At 43.2% G+C, this 19859-nt stretch overlaps 1 pseudogene across 1 annotated transcript; it reads right to left on the minus strand.

The window, feature by feature from the left end:
- Positions 1 to 8856: 8856 nt before the first annotated feature.
- LOC100413574 (DDB1- and CUL4-associated factor 4 pseudogene) lies at positions 8857 to 9995 on the minus strand (annotated as a pseudogene). The gene has a single exon (XR_013523705.1). The product of XR_013523705.1 is annotated as a DDB1- and CUL4-associated factor 4 pseudogene (transcript).
- Between the last annotated feature and the right edge of the window lie 9864 nt (positions 9996 to 19859).

Genomic DNA, 19859 nt, shown 5'->3' on the forward strand with positions numbered 1-19859 from the left:
GCTGATGAGACCTCTACTCCCAGTAAACAGCTCTTTAGTTTTATTGAAATTTATGTTTATGTTAAAAATGATGTTATCCAAAATCTTGGATTACAGAGCAGCAGAACTGTTTGCAAGGACTACTGTTTAGCGAATTGTTACAGAAACACCTTGTAAAATAATGAGTTATGTGAGTTGGAAGAACCAGACAGGGAAATGGTAATGTAAACACTTTATTCGCGGCAGCAGCAGCTGTAAAATGATAGGGCAAGTCTCTTGACTTTATTCCCTTTCTCTCTTTTTTTCTTTGTTTTTGAGACGGAATCTAGCTCTGTCGCGCAGGCTGCAGTGCAGTGGTGCAATCTCGGTTCACAGCAACCTCCGCCTCCTGGGTACAAGCAATTCTCCTGCCTTAGCCTCCCGAGTAGCTGGGATTACAGACGCCCGCCACCACGCCCAGCTACTTTTTGTGTTTTTAGTAGAGACGGGGTTTCACTGTGTTGGCCAGGCTGGTCTCGTACTCCTGACCTCGTAATTCCCCCCGCCTAGGCTTCTCAAAGTGTTGGGATTACAAGCGTGAGCCACCGTGCCTGGCCCCCTTCTCTGATTTTTATTTTACAATACATTCAACTTCTAGATCTTGTTGCTGTGTTTTAAAATTTTTATTTTTATTTTGGGACAGGGTCTTGCTCTGTTGCCCTGGTTGGAGTGCAATGGCAAGATCACCAGCTCACTGCAGCCTGGAACTCCCACCTTAGTCTCCCAAGTAACTGGGACTACAGGTGTGTGCCACCACACCTGGCTACTATTTTTTTTTTTTTTTTTTAGTTGAGTTGGGGTTTCCCTATGTTGCCCTGGCTGGTCTTGAGCTCCTGATTGCAATGGATCCTCCTACCTCTGTCTCCTGGTGTTAGAATTACAGTTGTGAGTCACCGCTCCCGGACATAGATCTTATTGCTATCTTTTTTAAAAATGCCCAATCTAATATTTTAGAAAACAATTTTTTTTGATTTCACATTGTTTTAAAAAGTAATTGGGAAGAAATACTATTTCAGAGGACAGCTTACAGAAATCTCTACTATATGACACAATTTCTTGTTAGTAAACACCATTGAAGGAGTTCAGAAGATTCCTGCTGTGACTGCCATATTAAAACAGAAAAAGAGGTTCAGGAGATTTCATGAAAACTTACAAATTACCCATGGCCTAATTAGAATTCTAAACAAATACAGTGATTTGCAGTGAACAGAGAGAGGAAGATCTAGGAAGAAGAAAATCTAAATTTGCTTGACCATTTTCTTTTCTTTTTCTTTCTTTTTTTTTTTTTCAGATGGAGTTTCACTCTGTCACCCAGGCTGGAGTACAGTGGCATGATCTCAGCTCACTGCAGCCTCTGCCTCCAAGATTCAAGCAATCGTTGTACCACAACCCTCCCAAATAGTTGGGATTACAGGCATGTGACACCATGCCGGGCTAATTTTCTTTATATTTTTTGTAAAGACAGGGTTTTGCCATGTTGTCCAGGTTGGTCTCGCACTCTTGGGCTTCAGTGATCTCCCTGCCTCGGCTTCTCAAAGGGCTGGGATTACATATCTGAGCCATTGCACCCAGCCCCGATTTTATTTTCAAAAATACATTTAGTGACAAAACATCACTTTGTACCTACATACTTAATTTTGGTTTCCCTTAGTTTTATTTTGTTTTTGACACATTTAGATTTCCTAAATACTGTAATAAAAACATGGTAAATATTATAATTTTAAGCCATTTCTTTCTTCTCTCCCTCCTTCCCTCCTTCCTTCCTTCCTCACTTCCTTTCTTTCTTCTTCCTTCCTTCAGTCTTTCCTTCTCCCTTTCCCTCTCTTCTTCCTCCTTTTGATCACAGGGTGCCTTCCCCTGAGGGGAATGAGATAATCATTTTGTAAACATATTAATTAAAAAAAATTTAGAGATGTCCTTTGAAGTGAAGCTTCTATACTTTTCATACTTTGGAATTTTTAGAAAATATTTGTCTTGAAGCAAGTTTTGTTAAAATCTAAAGGACTGAGAGACATATTTTAGTTCTAAGGCATTTTTATAGAGACTGATAGGAAATGAATTAAAAGAAATGCTATTTGATGCAGTGTGGAAATGTAACGATTGTCTTGCTGTCAATGTAACCTGGAATGATATACAGCTACCTCTCTCTGGCCTGGGAGATTAATGAAATGACTCTAATTCTGGCAACGCCTCACACCAGGAGTGGATAAAATAACTCTAAGTTGATTTATGCAAAGGGCAGTACAGACTTTAAACAGAGCATTGTGGCTTCTAGTCACTTTGGTGACATTTGGAGTGCCATTTCAGCCCTATTTGAGGTAGGTTGTCTGGCACCTCCTCAGGTTTCCATGCGTGCACCAAGATGACACTGTGACTGCAGTCCAACTTGCATCCTCTGTCACATGACATGCTCTTCTGATGATTGCACTTGCCAGTTAGTAAACAGTCACTTTTTGAGATGGAATCTTGCTCTGTCACCCAGGCTGGAGTGCAGTGGCAACATCTCAGCTCACTGCAACCTCTGCCTCCTGGGTTCAAGCGATTCTCCTGCCTCAGCCTCCCAAAGAGCTGGGACTACAGGCTTGCAGCACCACGCCTGGCTAATTTTTGTATTTTTAGTGGAGATGGTGTTAAGCTGTGTTGGCCAGGCTGGTCTCGAACTCCAGATCACAAGTGATCTATCCACCTCAGCCTCCCGAAATGCTGGCCCACGTGGTGTTGTGATCAATCTTATAAGAATGTATACCTTGTATTTTAAGAGTCAAGCATTTTTAAGAATGTATACCTTGTATTTTAAGATTCAACCATTTTTTGGCTATCTCTTCTTTTCTACCTCTTTCAATTATTAATGCTACCTAAGGCAAAAGAGGCTTCTCCTTAGCAGCCAGCCCATAAGACTCTCGAGGCAATCTGTTTCTGTGGTAGCTGAGAGAGAGAATCAGCTTTGGAGGCTTACTGGCCAAGTCCAAATCCATTCCCATCAGCACCTCATGAGGGTGTTATAATGATTAAATGAGGCACTATGTGCAGGAAAACACAGTGCCTAGAACAGAGAAAAAGTATTTTTGTTAGTTTTTTTGGTTTGTTTTCTAAACAAAACCTTCCAAATGTTTTGGTTCAATGGTTTCCTTCCAACAGGTTATTATCAGAGCCCATTGATCATAATGGCTGATATCATCATGAAAGGAGACATGGCACTTCTGGCGGAGGAACATGACCCTCCAATAAAGATGTCCTGTGAAAACATCCAACCATATCTATTCAAGCCTCTGTCTAACTGCTTCTCAGAAAATAATAGGGCACAGGCAGTAAAGCCCCAAACATGGGAACCCCTAGGACAAACGACTCAATATCTTCAGTAAGAGAATGGCCAGAAAAAGTGTGGAGGGCAGAAACCTCAGACTATAAAAATGTCAAGGGAATGGCAGCCAACTGCCACACATGTGGGCAGGTCCACATAGGAGACAATTGGGCAAAGTGAACGTTGACTGGACATTTGATTTGATACAATTAAGACTTAGTAGGTTTTTTTTTTTTTTTGAGAGAGGACCTCACTTTGTTGCTCAGGCTGGTCTTGAACCCCTGGGCTCAGGCAATCCACTCACCTTGGCTTCCCAAAGTGCAGGGATTACAGGCATGAGCCACCACACCTGGTCAATTTTTTTTAGTAATGATGGTTTTGGATTGTTTTTAAAAAGTCCTTATTTTTAGAAATGTATATGTAAATATTTTAGAAATATGTGCTTAAATACTTTTTTAAAATTTACAGATGAAATGATATGATATCTGAGTCTAGAGAGAACGAGAGTAGCCCTGCCTTGGTAACTGTTGGAGGTCCCTGGTCGGTAGATGGTGGCTTATCATGCTGTTCTCTCTACTTTTATTTATGATGAGATTTTCCATGAGATGAACTAAAAATGATCAAAACAAAGCAAAATAACCACAACAAAAACAACCAAAATCTAGTGGACCCTCATAAAGAAGCACATTCCCAGAATTCCTCCACCTGCTTTCTGCTCAAATCATGGTGCCTGTTTCTAGGTCACTGATTACAAGAGGCTTCCTTACTAGGGCAGGTGATTTCCCGATAGTGGTTTATTATCCTTAACAGAATTTCAGAAAATGGCTGTTTCAGGTTGATTGCTGTCACCTGCCTCTGAGGTCAAATACTGCTATCAGGAGTTGACAGTCGCTATTTGGCTTAAAGTACTTGAGGTCATGGTCATTCCATTATCTTTCTAAGATTGCAATTTTTGAATGTGTCTTACGGATATCAGGTGCTCGGTTGGTTGTCTTTATATAGATGGCATCAATATCAGGTGGCATATAAAAGCTTTCCCAAACCATGGTTGCCTTATTAATCAATTCATAAAACTGATCAGAAAAATGTTAGGATATCTATTAATGTAGCAGTTAGGAAATAAATCTAAACGCTCCCTTTGTCCAATAAGTAGGTTTTTAAAAAGGAATGAGGATGAAGTTCAAACAAACAAATGCATCTTATTATTCAATTTGCTCTTCTCCCTCTTGACCTATAATTTTTGCTCCATGGCAATGTCTTCAGTTAGCGACTAAAAATATTTCTTTTTTCCGAGTGCAGACAGCCATAATTTGACAGCCTGGGTTCCTTTTGTTATTATCTTCATCTTGGAGAAAGTGGACATAGATTTTGAGGTTATTAAAAGAAATTTTGAGCTAACATAGATTAGCTCATAGTTTTTGAATTAAAAAAAAAAATCAATTCAAGTGGCCAGGCACAGTGGTTCATGACTGTAATCTCAGCCCTTTGGAAGTGGTGGATCACATGAGCCCAGGAGTTCGAGACGAGCAGGGTAAACATGGTGAAACCGTCTCTACTAAAAATACCAAAATTATCTGGGCATGGTGGCACATGTCTGTAATCGCAGCAGTTGAGGAGGCTGAGGCATGAGAATCACTTGAACCCAAGAGGTGGAGGTTGCAGTCCTGGGCAATGGAGTGAGACTGTATCTCAAAAAAAAAAAAATTCATTTGGCTTAAATAAAATTCCATCTTCATGCTATCACATTAATCAAGATGGACTGCATGAATCTTTCAGAAATACCAATCAGTTTATCAGGACTCTGGACCAAAACATTTACTGTTTAAGTCAAAGAAAATACTGATCTTATTAAAATTACTATGTTGGCTGGGCACGGTGGCTCACTCCTGTAAATCCAGTGTTTTTGGAGGCTGAGGAGGGAGGATGGCTTGAGGCCAGGAATCTGAGATCATCCTGGGCACACAATGAGCTCCTGTCTCTTCAAACAATTTTTGAACATTAGCTGAGTGTGGTGGCACACACCTGTACTAGCTACTTCGGAGGCTGAGGTGGGAGGGTCACTTGAGCCCAGCAGTTTAAGGCACTGCACTCCAGCCTGGGTGGCAGAAGGAGATCCTGTTTTTATTAAAATAAATAAGTAAATAAAAAATAAAATCACTATATTGAGGATTTTTTATTAAAATTCATGGGCATGCTAAAAGTTAAAAAGTATTATATTTGATCAGTAAATGACACATTCTATCAGAGAAAGAAGTATAATTGTTATAATTCATTAACAATTCCACATATTTTATGATAGATTCTAAATTTTAAGATGAGCTTGGAATTTAAGAGTTTCTGATCCCCACCAGCCTTGGAAGTTTCTAGACATGTAGAACATTGTGTCATTCTCCTCCACAAGCTTGACAATGTGTGTTCCCAGTTTCTGATCTCAAACTGAACGCATGCGGGTAATTTTCCTCATCTTCTCGAGTTGGGCTTAGGGGTAGTTTGATTCTACATCCGCGTGGACTAGGAGCTTCTTTCTGTTTCTCTAATTCTTCCACATTCTGTAAGAGCTGGTTTAAATATTATTTCTCCTGTGAAGTTTTCTACTTTGTTACCACAGCCCCCAACCCCCAGCCGAACTAAGCTCACCGTCAGCACTTAATCTGTTGTGTAAACATTGCAGATTTATCGTTTAGATCATCCTCATACTGGGCCTTGGGCGTCAGGACTTGGTGACTTGCCTCTCTTGGCAGCCCTAGGGCCCAGCAGGGTTCCAGGGCTGCCAGAAATGTCTGCTGAATGACAGTGTTTCCTGCTTCTGTTATGACCTCCATTTTGTCTTCTGAAGCTTTGCCCTAGGATTTCGAAAGGGCTTTCCTTTCAATGATCCCCTTAACACCGCCTACCGGCCCTGAGATGTGGCAGAAGGAGTTCTAACAACCCTGAGTTTAAAGGGGCAGGCAATTGACCTTCCCAAGGTCTGACACTCAGTTTCTGGAATAAATAGGACTACTACCAGGTCTCTCTCCTCTTCTGAGACAGGTGCTTTGTTTTGTTTTTTGTTTGTACCAAGCAGTTGTCAAAATAACACAAATATTAACATTTCTTACGTATTCTCCACTCCTGAGAGAGAAGAATTGAGCCATAGCTCATTCCTCTTTGGCAATCCTAGGGCTGACTTTAGGACTAGAAACAAAAGCTCAGGGAGGCACCTGGTCTCAACTCTCTCCATAGGATTCTGAGGTTCTGGAAAGGGGGCAGCAACCTGAGATGGGTGAATCACCTCAGGCTCTCTGAGTTTTCAGGTCCTATGTACTACCTTGACGAGGGGAGGATTTAAACTGGGGAAAGGAAACAATGTCACGATGTCTTACATTTCTTTTTCTGACTGCTGTCTTTTTTTCCCCTAAAGCGTATCACTAAAATATGACAGATAGAGCATCTCCATTTCGTAAGTTGACGTGCTGAAGACCTGGGCAGGTGGCTGTGCCATTTATGAAAGAGCACCACTCAAGGCCTGACAGTCACTGATCCAGGTCTGAAATCCCCAGCCTGCCCTGCCGTTTGGGGTACCACTGGGACTGATGTCTCAAGGCTGAAGTTTTAGATGCATTTCCTATGAACACGCTCCCATCCAGCTAAAGAGAATTAGAGCAAGGACTCTGTGTGTAATTCACACATGACTCTGCATACCAGTTTATAATAATCGTGTAATAAAAATGGCTCAGCCGAGTTGCTATGCAGCCCTGTTTAGCAGCTTGCTTCCAATATTGCATTTACAAAAATTACATATTTCATATAATCAGGCCTGTCTCTTACTTAATCATCCCACACATCATATAAATCTTTAAAATGGACAGGTCTATAAATCACTAGCATTTTTCATTTACCACTTATTCTAAGCTAGGCAGTTTCTTATTTAAATTGCCATACGAATAAATCTAATAATCCTTATTCACTTACATCATCTCAAACTTTAAATCTTATTCCAGCTGAGGTCATAAGTGAAATCAGTATTGAGGGCAGAACTAGCAGCTGTAACAACTATAATAGCTTGCCAAATTATATTAAAGGACCCAAATAACATTAAAAAAATGAGGAAAAATTGAATTACATGATTAAAGTGTGATCTGCTGAATCAGGCAAATGTGGGGCTTAAACAGAGCTTCTGCCTGAGGTGTCGCTTCCATGTGGGATTGGTGCCAATTGGAAGACAGAGCCACTTGCTCAAACCCTCTTATTTGCAAACCTTGATTAAAATCTAGATCAGGGTTTCTCAACCTTGGCACTGTTGACTTTTTGTTTTAGAGAGATGGAGTCTCGCTTTGTTATCCAGGCTAGCCCCGAGCTCCCTGGGCTAACTATAGGCACCCCAGCACTATTCCCATTTGGGGACCGTTCTTTGTTATGGGGTCTGTCCTATGCATAGTAGGATGTTTAGCAGAATCCCTGGTTTCCATCTACTAGATGCCAGTAACACACTCTACCCCCAGTTGTAGCAGCTAAAAATGTCTCCAGGCACTGCAAATGTTTCCTGGGGGACAGTCACTCCCATTGATAACTACTGGTCTGGATAATGAGACAGGATTGGATTTGAGCGTCTCCCAGGGATGTTGGAAGGTCTCTAGGTCTTGCAGGGATATGTGTTCCACACTGTGCCCCTTTCTTTAGCCTTGGTGGACAAGCAAGGAGTTCAGTGTGTTTCTTATTCTAAACTGTGGTCAAGGAGAGGAAGCAGAGGAGAAGGAACCATGACAGGGAGAGTAGGGAGAACATTCGGTGGACAGGACAACTCTGAACTCAGGGCAAAGTGTCTCTGATGTTTAGGACAGATCATTTCCTCACCCTTTCCCACTGAATTCACAGCCCGCTCTTTGTCCTTTCTGAGAATACACGGGCATGGCAGACCTGACATTCACAGAAGCTCACAGCATGACTGTAGAGTAAAAATGATTTTTGTATGCACCATAAGTAGTTCAGAAAGGTAGGGTGATTTTTTGTAGTGATCAAAGGAAAATGGTGAATGTTTGTAAAGGGGACATTTAAATCTCAATAATTGGCTCTTGAGAAACTTAGCATTATCAGGCATGTACCAATGTTGAGAATGAAGGATCTGGTTTCCTCTCTTCTTATGGCTGGCAGATTGTATCTTATGATGGCTGGCAGAGATGCCGATAGTTCACGTCTGAGCTGGGGAAGGAACTGGCTGCAATTAGTTTCCCAGAAAGATTCTGCCAGGTCTTTGACAGACTAAGGAGTTATTCCCCATATAAATCATTCTTGCTCTGCCATCTTAAATGTACATGCTATTTTAGAAGGGCATCCATCCTACATCACCTAAGACCAAATAAAGCAAATAATGCCATTACAATTTGGAGATGAAACTCACTGACAGCTCAATGTAACAGAATGCCGGGGGGAGGCATTTGTAATTATGGGTTGGCAGTGCCTCATGCCCAACTAATGGGAATGGTGACATCATTTATACTGAGGATCAGAAAGACGGAACCAGGAAACAAAATTAGAATGAAATTTGTTGTGTCCAGGAACTCTGCTTTTTTTTTTTTTTTCAATCTGCCACATTTCCACCTGGGGCAAACTTTATTCTGCCTGTCCCAATCCAACCAACCATGAGAGCAAACTGCTGGGCCAAGACGTCACTGCTGGTCCCAAAGGACTGCCGGTGTCCCGTCACGACGTTGGTCAACAGGACGCGCCGAGACAAGCCTGTACTGAAGCAGTTATTTGCTTTGATATTCAGGGACCAGGCACAGGACCAGGCACCAGGGATCCGGAAGCTGCAGAGCATGCCAGGCCGGTCTATTCCTGCTGGGTGACTATTGACAAACAGTGATGCTGGGAGCAGGGTGGCACAGCCTGGAGTCTCTGCGAGTCCCATGAGGCACAGCAGAATATGGGAATCCAAGTGATTCAGCGAGGCCCAGCACACCGAGTTCACCTTCCGGTTGGTGAAGTAGAGGTTTTCGTGCATGAACACCTTGAGCGCGGGGGTCTTCAGACTCTGCAGGTTGATGATGCCATACTTGGAGCCTCCGACTTTGACATCATTGACTGTGAAGAGCCGGTCACTGTTGGTATCTGCCAGTATTAGGTTAAATCGGTCGCTTGCCAAGGCAGAGGGATCCAAGCTCCGAATCTGAACCTTTTTCCTCTCCATGCAGCTGAGACGCAGCTCGTGGGCTAAACGGCAATAATTGCTGACGTTGAGAAAACCCAGCTGGCTTTTTCGTAGCATGGCAGATGCATTAAATCCCATGCTGGCAATCTTTTTCTGCTTGTCCTCTTCCTCCAGCAGCCGCAGTCTCTTGCTCTCCATTTCCTTCTGCCGGATGCTCTCCTTCGTGAGGGGGTTGCCGTTGTTATGTCCAGGGAGCAAGCGGAAGTAGCGTTTCTTTTCAGGGTCAAAGTAAAACCCAGGCAGCTCTGGCACAGAGGAGGCCCCAGCTGTGCCAGACGAGGTCGACGGAGACCCGTCATCACGGCTGCCAGAATCTTGAGCGGGCTGTGCTGCCTGGGAGTTGGACCTGTCGTCAGAATCACGGAGTCTGAACCAAGGGTTCTGCTGGTGGCTTCTTCTCCCACGTCTTCTCCTACTCTGCCAGCTACTTTTATTCATTTCGGTTCCTGTTCAGAGGGTTTCTTCCGGATCCCCCTCGACCTTAGCTCTGCAGGAGTTGGGCCCAAGTGTGCAAGGACCCGGAAAGCAGGAACTCTGCTTTTTAAAGGTTTTTGATGAATATTGAGAATGGCCAAGTCATTCCATTGTCTTAATCCTATGGTGACTTCTGACTCATTGAGCTGTCAAACTGATTCACTTAGTATAGGAAAGAGACCACTAATCCAGCTCAATTTTATGTGTAATTTTTGGGACCTCACTCCATCTTTCCCCTTTATTTCTCCATATAAAATATTATTTTCATTCATGTTCTTTAAAGATGAACTTAAAAACTCCCCGCTATCTCATTTAGTTATCCTACATAAGATATAGATGATGCCTTCTTGTATCTTCCCACCTAATTAAAATGCTCCGGGATGCCTGATATTTAAGATAGCATTATTACTCTAACAGTAAAGAGTATAAATTTTCCTCGCAGCCAATTTTATACATCTCCCCGAGTGGAGACAGACAAGAAGCCGGAGAATAGCCGATGCTTTCCTGGTGTAGCTGGGCCCCACTGCCAGGGTGAAGTCACTCTCAATTTCCATTTTCTCTTTCTACTAGCTATGAATATTAGCAGTAATTGGCATTGGTGGTTTGGAGTAATTTCTACATGTCAGGCACACGATGTGTTTTTTGAGTTCCAGAACTAATTTTTGGTGACTCCAAGGCCGGGGTAAAAAGGAAGAGATGGAGAGACAAGATTTCCTGGCCTCTAATTGGCAGCACCCACGGACTCTGTTCATGACCAGACTCATGAACACTTCATTCAAGGTTTCATGTCCTCAGTGTAAAAGCCTTTCTGATTTGAGAAAATTCTTTCTTAAAATGGGCTTCTATTGGTAAAGCTGTTGTCTTTTTAGGAAATCATCAAATACCTTAAAACTAGAATGCAATCAGCTGTATAAATGACACACATGCTAAATCAATCCCTTATCAGGTAAGATAATGAATGGCATCATTGCCTGTTTTGTTGACAGATCACTTTTTATCTTACATAAAATATTTGGCATTTTTAAGGACCCCTTTTATTCTGGGGGAGTAAACACTTATAGGCCAACATTGGCCTGTTTTTCTTGGTCACCACTGATGCCGATGGTTGATATGGATACTCCAAAGCTGGTCACTTGAATCCATATTGGGGGATAAAGCCTGCTAGAAGGTTCACGCTAGAGGCCCAAGGAATGGGTCTCTACATTGATTAGACTGGTTGCTACTTGGTAGCAGAATCTACATCTTTTCTGTTACCTATGTCTAGCCCAGGGCCTGTTATGTATAATAACAATAATTCACTTTCAATGAAGCACGATGGTGTGCCGGCAGGGAGTGCTCAGTACCACACGTGTAACCCATTTAAATCTTATGACAGCTGGTGAGGTTGTGAGCTGGTGATTTGCCTATTTGCTCTCAGATCCATTCTCTGCCCTTTTCCTGCTCTGCTCCTCCGTACCATAGCCATTGACATTTCCCAGGCTCTGGGGGACCTTTAAAGTTCAGGCGTAGTGGCTCATGCTTGTAATCTCAGCACTTTGGGAGGCCGAGGAGGGCAGATCACCTGAGGTTGGGAGTTCAAGACCAGCCTGACCAACATAGAGAAACCCCGTCTCTACTAAAATATAAAATTAGCCACGTATGCCTGTAATCCCAGGTAGTTGGGAGGCTGAGGCAGGAGAATCGCTTGAACCCGGGAGGCAGAGGTTGCAATGAGCTGAGGTCACACCATTGTACTCCAGCCTGGGCAAGAAAAGCAAAACTTCATCTCAAAAAAAAAAAACAAAAGTGTCATATGGTTGTTCTCCAAGAGCATTCTTTCTAGAGTTTAAAAACCAGGAAATATGGAACGTACCTGTGAGTTGAAGAGGGGTAAGGAAGGTGGAATGTTTGTCCTTACAGGAGGTGATACAGTGTATAGGTTAAGAGCATGGCCTTGGATCAGACTCTCCAGGTTCGAAGATCCATGCTCCGCTTACCAGCTGTGCCACCCGGGGGGCAAGTCTCCTAAGTCCTCTAGACCTCGGTTTCCTCATCTGTAAAATGCGTATGGCAGTACTGGTAAACCTAACACACAGAGTTCTTGAGAGGATCAAACGAGAATCCATGTAAAGTCCTTAGAATGGTGAGGAGAACGGCTAATGTGTATTATTTTCACTTTGTGAGGATTAATTGAGATAGCACATTTCATGGCAGTTCCTCAAGCGAACTCTTGAAGCTTTAAACCAAGTAGTTTCATTAATGTGCATCATCGATCATTTTCCTTAGACTCCCCACCTTTGGATTCCTTTCTTCTCATTGTTAAAAATTGTCCCTGTCTTTCTCTTCCTTGTCACTCTCATATCTGTGTGCTGAATAATATCCATTCTTCTGAAGTATTTGCACCAATGAATATGCCTTTTTATTTGGGCCTCCACCAATGAGGTTTTATTATAGTTTAATTCAGTCCAAAGAGCTTTTCTTTTTAATTTAATTTTATTATTATTATTTTTTGAGATGGAGTCTTCCTCTGTTGCCAGGCCGGAGTGCAGTGGCATGATCTCGGCTCACTGCAACCTCCGCCTCCCAGGTTCAAGAGATTCTCCTGCCTCAGCCTCCCAAGTAGCTGGGACTACAGATGCATGCGACCACACCACAGCTAATTTTTGCATTTTTAGTAGAGACGGGGTTTCACCATGTTGGCCAGGATGGTCTTGATCTTTTGACTTTGTGATCCGCCCACCGCGGCCTCCCAAAATGCTGGCATTACAGGCGTGAGCCACTGTGCCCAGCCCAAAGATCCTTTCTTAAGTATCTACCATGGGCAACTGGATCACTGAGACATTCACTGAGGTGACAGGAAGAGGAGTCTAACTTAGTCATAATTTACACAGAGGCAAACTGTCTCTAGCCATCTTTATCATCTATATTTACTGATTGTTTTGTTTACTTCATTCGTGATCCACCTTGCACCAGTTTTAAAATCATTCATTCAACAATCAAGCACTTTCTTCGTGTTCAGGCACTTCACTGGTTTCTTGGGGTGCAGAGGTAAACAAACAGGCATGATCTCAGCCTTTCCAAGCAACCGAGGGGTTGGACAGTATGATTGGTTGCATGAAAGAACATTCTTTTACTCAAGCAGAGAATTTCCCCTGCCCTATTCCCGGAGGCTATGGGAAGGTCCACTGGGTGCACAGAGAGATCTTTCAACACTGGGAAGGCTAGAAAGCCTAATGTGAAAGTGAATTTTGCAGGCATTATCTCCAGTGTCTCAGGATCCTCAGAGCTGCTTTTCTTGGGAGAGGTGGGAGGGGCTTTTGCACCCTGGCCATGGACAGTGCTGATGGGTTAGAGAATGGTATCCCTCCGTGTGCTGGAATCCAATCAGATACATTAATCTCCTTGGGGGACAAATGAAATTAATCCTCTCTCCAGATGGCAGCAAAGTGACAAGAGTGCAGAGATTAAAAGAGATTGTGAGGTTATACAGTGACAGCACCATCAATCGGGTTAGGAAACCCAGAGCTCCATTTGCACCAAAGGTAAATGGCACTATCTCACTTTTTGCAAGTCTGATGGGTTTGAGGTCTTGCAGAAAAGCCCATCCTTATGCACTTTTCTCAGTTTGACTCCTTTCAATTTCAGAATTTCTATTTCTACGGAACTATTTTTATTTACCTGCTAAATAACTCTCCCTCCCTCCCTCCCTCCCTCCCTCCCTCCCTCCCTCCCTCCCTTCCTTCCTTCCTTGCTTCCCTTCCTTCCCTCCCTCCCTCCCTTCCTTTTTTTTTTGACAGAGTGTCCCTCTGTTGCCCAGGCTGGATGCAGTGGACAATCTCCGCTCACTGCAACCTTTGCCTCCTGAGTTCAAGTGATCCTTTTGCCTCAGTCTCCCAGGTAGCTAGGATTACAGGCATGTGCCACCACTCCTGGCTACATTTTGTGATTTAGTAGAGACAGAGTTTTCACCTTGTTGGCCAGGCTGCCCTCAAACTCCTGAACTCAAGTGATCCACGTGCCTCGGTCTCCCAAAGTGCTGGGATTCCAAGCGTGAGCCTCCGCACCCAGCCTGTTAAATACTATTTCTATATTGATCTCTTTGTGTCAAAACTCTTCCCTGATGTTATCATTTTTATTTGTATTGAATTTTCTAATACATTGTGGCTGGGTTTCTGAGGAAGCAGACCCTGACTCGGAGATCCGTATCACAGCTTGAAGTGTCCTGGGGGTCCTTTCTTCTCATTGGCATCAATGCTGTGTGGGGAAGGGGAATCTGGTGGCAGTGCAGCCACAGAATGTTGTGACTCAACCCTAGCTGACTCCATGGCGAGCTCTGACGCTGGAATGGCCCTTTTGAGTTGTCCCTTTTGGAGGAAGGAACTGGGCTTTTATACCTCCAAGTCAACCAGCCATTAATGTGAGCTGCCCCAGGACGGGTGCACGACCTTGGGCAAGATGGCTTTCCTCAGCCAGGCAGAGGGGAGCTGTCAGCTTACAACTCTCCCTAGGGGACAGTACCTTGGGTCCTGATGGAAAAACCTGGATAGCACAGCACAGCATTTATGACAAACGTTTAGCAGAGACCCTCAGGATAAGCTGCTCTTGAGAGACTCTTTCTTGATGCCACGAATGACTCTTTTTTTTTCTTGAGACAGAGCCTGGCTCCATCACCCAGGCTGGAGTGCAGCAGTGTGATCTCAGCTCATTGCAACCTCCGCCTCCCAGGTTCAAGTGATTCTCTTGCCTCAGCCTCCTAAGTAGCTGGGATTATAGGCGGGCACCATCACAATTGACTAGTTGTAGTTTTAGTAGAGACAGGGTTTCACCGTATTGGTCAGCCTGGTCTCAAACTCTTGACCTCAGCTGATCTGCCCACTTTGGCCTCCCAAAGTGCTGGGATTACAGGCTTGAGCCACCACGCCCAGCCTACCGACGACTTCTTAATGATCTCCTCCAAAGGCAGCCTTAGTTATCCTTCATCTCTTAACAGTGTTTGACAGTAACTTTTCCATCTTTCTCAATATTTTTGCTAAAATAATATGTCTATTAACGTTCTGATGCTTTCCTCTCTTTGGCCTCTTTTCTTTTCTTTTTTTTTTTTTTGAGACAGAGTCTCACTCTGTTGCCCAGGCCGGAGTGCAGTGGCATGATCTGGGCTCACTGCAACCTCCGCTTCCCAGATTCAAGCGATTCTCCTTCCTCCACCTCTTGAGTAGCTGGGGTTACATGTGCCTGCCAGCATGCCCAGCTAATTTTTGTATTTTTTTAGTAGAGGTGGGGTTTCACCATGTTGGCCAGGCTAGTCCTGACCTCAGATGATCCACCTGCCTCGGCCTCCCAAAGTTCTGGGATTACAGGCGTGAGCCACCGTGCCCAGCCTCCTCAGCCTCTTTTCTAATCCATAACTATGGTCATGTCTCCGACTTGCATTCTTAGAGCTCATTTTTCAACCACTTCTGTCTTAGTTATCTGTCATTTCTACAGCTTCAAAGATAGTCCCCAAAGGAAGGGGTTCCAATCCGTAGGGATGCCCTTGACCTCTCTCTCGGCCCTATTCTGACACTTCTAATCACTTGTCCACTTCAAACTCAGTATGTCTGAAATCCAACCTGCCCTGGTTCTCAAACCAATTTCCCATCCTGACTTCTCTTTTTCTCTCCTTTCTACTGTTTTGTTCATCACTATGCTTGAGATCTCATGTTCGTCTTGAACCCCTTCATATGCCTCATTTACCATCTTGTCACCAAACCTTCTAAGGTCATCTGCCAGAAATACTGCTCCTTTTATTCTATTTCCACAACTGATATCTAAGTCATTATCACACCACATCTGACCTGCTGCAGTAATAACGACTTTGGAGGCACTTCTTCCTTTTGAGTAGTATTGATAAAGTACCTAACACTGATGTAAGCACTTTCTATATGATATTGACACATTTATTTCTCATAACAAACCTATGAGATAGGTACTATTATTAGATCCATTCTACAGGTCAGAAAACTGAGGCACAGGGAAAACCTAGGCACATACCAGAGGTCACACAGCTAGTAAGTGGTGGCACCAGAATTGTGAATCCCAGCAGCCTGGCTCCAGCGCTTGTGCTCTTAACCATTAAGCTAATCCGCCTCAAGCTGGTGCTTGGCTGCTGGTGACATCACCTTTGCCATCTTCATTATTATTGTTCTGTGTACAAGGCAGAACAATCATTCACTGTCTCTTGTAAGTTTGATTTGAAGCGTGCCTATCTTATTTTCCCAGGATGATTGAAAACTCTTTGAAGGCAGAGACCAAGATATTTTATTCTTCTCTGAACCTTCTTGTGAACAGCAGGAATTTCAATTTGGTGAAATTCATTGATTGAATTGTTCAGATTTCACACTCGCTGTTAATCAGTGTTGCACACAAATTGGTCTATTTAAAATGGAAAGCAAATTTAATTAATTCTCTGTTCAAGCCTTTCCAGTGGATTCTTGTAAAATCCAAAATTCTTACCATTTAAGGTTCCGCATCGTTGGGCTCATTTTTAAGTCTCCACTCATCGCTCAGCCACCCTGGCCTTCTGTACTGCTAACTGCCCTGTGTACCCCTCACCCCACCCAGCTCTCATACTCGCTCCACCCCTTGCCTGGAAGCTCCTCCTACCAATTTCCTCCTCCTCTTCCTTTTCTTCATTCAGTTCAATGTTCAGTCTTCTATCTAAAAATAGCATCCTCCTCCCATCACCCTCTACTTCCTCTCCCTGATCTGCTGTGATTCATAGCTTTTCTGATATTATCAATCTCTATGTGACATTACAGTTTATAGTTATTTGGTTTCGTTATAGTTTATAGTTATTTGATTTCCCTTTTTATTCTTTCTTTCTTTTTTTTTTAGATGAAGTGTTGCTCTCTTGCTTAGGGTGGAGTGTGATAGTGTGATCTTGGCTCACTGCAACCTTTGACTCCCAGGTTCAAGCTATTATCCTGCCTCAGCCTCTCGGGTAGCTGGGACTACAGGTGTGCACCATCCTGCCCGGCTAATTTCTAGTATTTTTAGTAGAGACAGGGTTTTGCAATGTTGGCCAGGCTGGTCTTGAACTCCTGACTTCAGGCGATCCACCTACGTCAGCCTCCCAAAGTGCTGGGATTACACGTGGGAGCCACCGCGTCCGGCCATTTGGTTTTCTTTTTTTTGCAGTATAAACTTCAGCTTAAAGGCAAAGACCTGTCTGTCTTGTTGAACAGATTATCCCCAGAGCCTAGAACAGTGCCTGTCACATAGCAAGCCTCAACAAATATTTGCTGCATGAATGAATGAATTGGGGGAAAATGAGTTTGAAATCATGACCATTGGGTCCATTCAGGTCTCTTCCTCCTTCAACCAGCAGGGGGCTCTAGGCTCTAGAATTCAGAGGCGTAGATGGGCACCTTCACAGTGGTTTACCTGGAATCCTGCATCCTAGAGCCAGAAAAATCCACCTCCTCCTTTTCCCCCTCCAAGTAGGATTGTGCCAACCCAGGCAAATATTGAACTCTGTGTTAACAAAGTTTTTTTTATAGGTGGTCCTTCAAGGATTTCTTGGTTTTGCTTTTTGAAATGTGTCAAGTTTGCTGCTAGCAACTCCACATTTTTTTTTATTCATTCACAAAGACACATTGTCATAAATAGCATGCATGAAACCAGTGGGACAATAGCACAGCAGTAATGTCATTTTATCCAAGCACTTAAACACCGCTAATTAAACAGCTGACTGGATGAAGCCCATTGATTATATTTTGTGTTTACATCCTTTTGATAGGAATACATCTCTCTCTGTTTTTGTTTGTTTGTTTGTTTGTTTTGTTCTGAGCACCTTCTCAATTACATGGCAGTATAATATTTCTTGTTGGGAACAGATGTCAGAAATACATTGGTAAATATAACATCTTTTTTTGGAAAATAAATCTCCCACTCCTTACTTAAAATAGGTGGTTTTAAAGTTTGCATCAACTTAGAAATTGAAAAATCCCCGCTGGAAGAAATTGCTAGTGCATTTGAATGGACTTATTGTCTCTGGTTCATTTCCTTTAGAGTAGATTCTGGCAGGAGTGCCAGCCTTATTGCCAAGACAAAAAGAACTATATATTACAGCTCCTGCTCTGCCAGCACTAAGTAAAGCTAGTTTGGCAACACTTAACCATTGTTGAGAAGGCCCAAGCATAGGCATAAGGACGTTAATATGGCTTATATTCTGTTACTTATGTCTGTTTCTGTGCAAATGGTCCCTAATTTTGTACACAGAAAATTTGCCTCCCTCAACAGGCAGCAGTTTTCTGGAAAAACCACAGTAACCTTCTGTACATGAACCAGAGAAGATGGATTCCTGTAGAGGAAGGAGCAGAGAGGAACCCATGGGAAAGGACAGCTCACCTCTGCAGAGAAGCCTGCCTATCGGTGTTTGTAACAAACAGACCCTTCATTGCATTAGTTTCCCAACAGGGAAATCTGTTTCAGTCCAGATACTTATATTTCTTTCTGGAAAAGAAATCATTGAAATTGCCAACTCTAGGCAGGAGAGAATGCATTGTATGGCTTATAGGGACTGAAGAAGCAGATAAGAAAAGGTATGTACTGAGTCTGGTGACCTAACTCAGCAGCTTTTGGCTACAGAGATTCCTTGGAATTCAGGGCTTCCTATCTAATTGTGTTAAAATAAAATGGTACACTTAGTCAATAGCTAATGTTTGCCCACTGTGGGCAAAGTTCCTTACAAGGTAGTGTGTGTAGGTAACAATAACATTACCAAAGTAGGCACAAGTCCTGCCCTCATAGAGCTTATGAAACTGTGTATATATTAGGTTGGTGCAAAAGTAATTGCAACTTTTGCCTTTTTAAATAAAAAAGAATGGCAAAAATTGCAATTACTTTTGCATCAACCTAATAGAATATTGCACACTTGAAAGAGGCTTGAGGTCATCATAAAGCATGATACTAATGACTGTGACCCCAGACTCAACTACTTCAGGAAGGTTTGGGTCTCAAGCCTGTTCTTTTCTTTTCTTTTGAGACAGAGTCTCACTCTGTCACCCACACTGGAGTGCAGTGGCGCAATCTTGGAATAACGCAACCTCTGCCTCCCGGGTTCAAGCCATTCTTGTGCCTCAGCCTCCTGAGTACCTGATTACAGGCATGTGCCACTAAACCCAACTAATTTTTGTATTTTTAGTAGAGATGGGGTTTCACCATATTGGCCAGGCTGGTCTCGAACTCCTGACCTCAGGTGATCTGCCCTCCAAGGCCTCTCAAAATGCTGGGATCACAGGTGTGCGCCACCACACCTGGCCCCCTTGATCCTGTTTTTAGAAACTGAAATTAGGCTGAAGTTTGGGTATATCTGGTCTCTAGAAAGCATACCAGAATTCTGTATATTCCGAAGTATTTAGGAACATGGCAGCCCTCCTGAGCACAAAGGCACTGCTCCCCAAGTGAGATCTGGAGGGGCCAAAGGGTAGGTTAGCTCTGTGTATTTTAATAAGTATTAAATGGCCATTCACTCATTTTCCAAGGTGTTTACTGAGCACTTAATATATGTGAGCCACAATGGGAGAGCCCTGAAGTTAATTCTAACTGAAAAGAGGATATGACGTGTACCTAAACTGCTAAAATCCAATGGACACAGGGATGAAGGTCTCAAGGGAGGTATGTATGAAATGATGAGGAGTTCAGGGGAGGGCGGAGGACTCATAGATGAGAAGCCTGGGAGGGTGTCAATGGCAGGTGCATCTTATAGGACAAATAGGACTTGAACACTTTGGAGATGGGCATGAACCTCGGCTGAGTCCAAAGCTATAGCAGGCTGTGAAGCTTTGTCCCCTGTCTTCGAGTATCAGATGCCCAGGTAGAACTCAATATTAATAAATTGAACATAGGACATTGGTTGAA

The sequence above is a fragment of the Callithrix jacchus genome, chromosome 11 (genome assembly GCF_049354715.1).
Source record: "Callithrix jacchus isolate 240 chromosome 11, calJac240_pri, whole genome shotgun sequence".
NCBI classification, from domain to species: domain Eukaryota; kingdom Metazoa; phylum Chordata; class Mammalia; order Primates; family Cebidae; genus Callithrix; species Callithrix jacchus.